At 43.3% G+C, this 2610-nt stretch overlaps 1 pseudogene; it reads left to right on the top strand.

The window, feature by feature from the left end:
- Window positions 1-1949: 1949 nt before the first annotated feature.
- On the top strand, window positions 1950-2057 carry LOC136332594 (U4 spliceosomal RNA; annotated as a pseudogene).
- Window positions 2058-2610: the final 553 nt, after the last annotated feature.

Here is a 2610-nt window from a genome sequence, read left to right as displayed (position 1 = left end):
CTTTCTCTCTCTGTCTCCTTCCTCTCTCGCTAAAATCAATAAATCTGGTGTGTGCCTGATCAGGCTGTGGCACACTGGATAGAGCGTCAGACTGGGACACAGAGGACCCAGGTTCAAAACTTGAGGTGGCTGGCTGGAGGGTGGGATCATAGACATGACCCCGTGGTTGCTAGCTTGAGCCCAAAGGTTACTGGCTTGAAGCCCAAGGTTGCTGGCTTGATCTCAAGGTCGCTGGCTTGAGCAAGGGGTCACTTGCTCTGCTGTAGGGCTTCCCCAACCCGTCAAGGCACAATTGAGAAAGCAATCAATGAACAACTAAGTGCCGCAACTAAGACTAGATACTTCTCATCTCTCTCCCTTCCTGTCTGTCCCTATCTGTCCCTATCTCTGTCTCTGTCACAAAATTTAAAAAGAAAATGAAAAAAGAAACTGTGAGATAATAAATGTGTGTTAAGATACTTAATTTGTGGCAATTTGTTACATGGTAATAGAAAACTAATACCCTGAATGATATAGGAACTTTTAAATATCAAAAATATTGAGAAGCAGCTAAAGCAATGCCTAGAAAGAAATTTATATCCTGGTGTATGCTCTATACTCTCAGATATAGTAGTTCACTCAAAAGACTTTCAAGGGCCAGACCAGGCAGTGGTGCAGTGGATAGAGTGCGGGCTCACCAGCTTGAGTGCAGGGTTACTGGCTTTAGCATAGGAATATAGGCATGACCCCATGGCCCCTGGCTTAGAGCAAAGTTGGCCCAGGTGCTGTGGGTGGCTCCATGGCCTCCGCCTCAGGCGCTAGAATGGCTCCGGCCAAAACGAAGCAACGCCGTAGATGGGCAGAGCATCGCTCCCTGGTGAGCATGCCGGGTGGATCCAGGTCCGGCGTATGCAGGAGTTTGACTGCCTCCTCACTTCTAACCTCAGTAAAATACAAATATTAAATAAATAAATAAATACATACATACATAATACGTACGTACATACATACATTTCTTTTTTTTTTCTTTTCTTTTTTTTTGTATTTTTTCTGAAGCTGGAAACGGGGAGAGACAGTCAGACAGACTCCCGCATGCGCCCGACCGGGATCCACCCGGCATGCCCACCAAGGGCGATGCTCTGCCCACCAGGGGGCGATGCTCTGCCCCTCCGGGGCGTTGCTCTGCCGTGACCAGAGCCACTCTAGCACCTGGGGCAGAGGCCAAGGAGCCATCCCCAGAGCCCGGGTCATCTTTGCTCCAATGGAGCCTTGGCTGCAGGAGGGGAAGAGAGAGGCAGAGAGGAAGGAGGGGGGGTGGAGAAGCAAATGGGCGCCTCTCCTATGTGCCCTGGCCGGGAATCGAACCTGGGTCCCCCGCATGCCAGGCTGACGCTCTACCGCTGAGCCAACCGGCCAGGGCCATAAATACATTTCTTCATGCCACTTACACTTGATATGCCAAATTATTCACAGATAAGACTGCTCAACTAGAAAATGTAAAGGAATCCACTGAAATGTCTCTTTCAAGAACACCAAGAATAATTTAATTGCTCTATTAAAATACAACATTTAGAAGCTGGGAATCTTCTAAAAGGGTACTACTTATAATTTCATAGAAGTATAAACTGCCTAAAGATAAGTGTAACCAGAAATGTCTGAGACATACAAAAAAAGAGACACAACAAATCCCAAAGTGAGTGAGCAAAACTGGATGAACAGAGACTCACAATGTGCTACAGAAAAATATAATGACTATATAAGTCAAATTACTGTACACATTGAATGTGACTTCAGTTATGTTATCCCTAGTTCACCCACCACATGTGTCATTATTGCTGCAGCCACTGAGAAAATTTGTAATCACTTTATATTATAGAAATGTTTATAATTCGAGATTAAGTGATAAAATCTAAGGATATCTGCTATAGAAAAGATTCCCAACATGAAGACTGTATAAAAACTTTTTTTTTAGCTTTGCGCAGTGGCAGTATCATAGCCAATGAGGTTTATCCGAGGTGCGATTATTGCTAATTGAAAAAAAAACCCAAAAAACTTCTTTTTTTAAATACATACATGCAATGGTTTTCACTGATCAGAGCTCACAGTGTAGCAAAACCAGCAAGATATACAGACATAATCCACACTAAAGTTCAAATTTAAAGGAGTCTTTTATTCAAAGCCAGCAACCACACGAAGACCTAAGTCAGTCAAATCATGCAGCCTCAAACACAGTTTTAGGCCAGCTTCTAAAGACAAAATCACATACTGGCTGGGGAATGGGAAGGAGGGGGAGCCCAGCGAAGCGTGGTACAAGAGCAATAAAACATATTCATTAATCTCGCTAATAAGCTCATTAAATCTTACTACTGTCTTGTTCCAATGTTTAGCTATAGGATCAATGTAAAGAAAAAATATTTTTACACACTAAGATCATAAGCTTTGAAGATGATAACACAGTAGTGATAAATGTTTCGCATGCCTAACAAAAACATTTCTAAACATTCTAGGATTTACAACCTACCCCTGACACATCTGCAATTTGGCGAAACTAACTTCAAAGCCGCGCGGGTAGGGAGTTTTAGACCTAAGTAAGTTCTGGAGTCACTTAGAGTTTAAGATAGAAGAGAAGCT

Source organism: Saccopteryx bilineata, chromosome 3 (assembly GCF_036850765.1).
Source record: "Saccopteryx bilineata isolate mSacBil1 chromosome 3, mSacBil1_pri_phased_curated, whole genome shotgun sequence".
In the NCBI taxonomy this organism is placed as follows: Eukaryota; Metazoa; Chordata; class Mammalia; order Chiroptera; family Emballonuridae; genus Saccopteryx; species Saccopteryx bilineata.
This window is presented reverse-complemented; position numbering and strand designations above follow the sequence as displayed.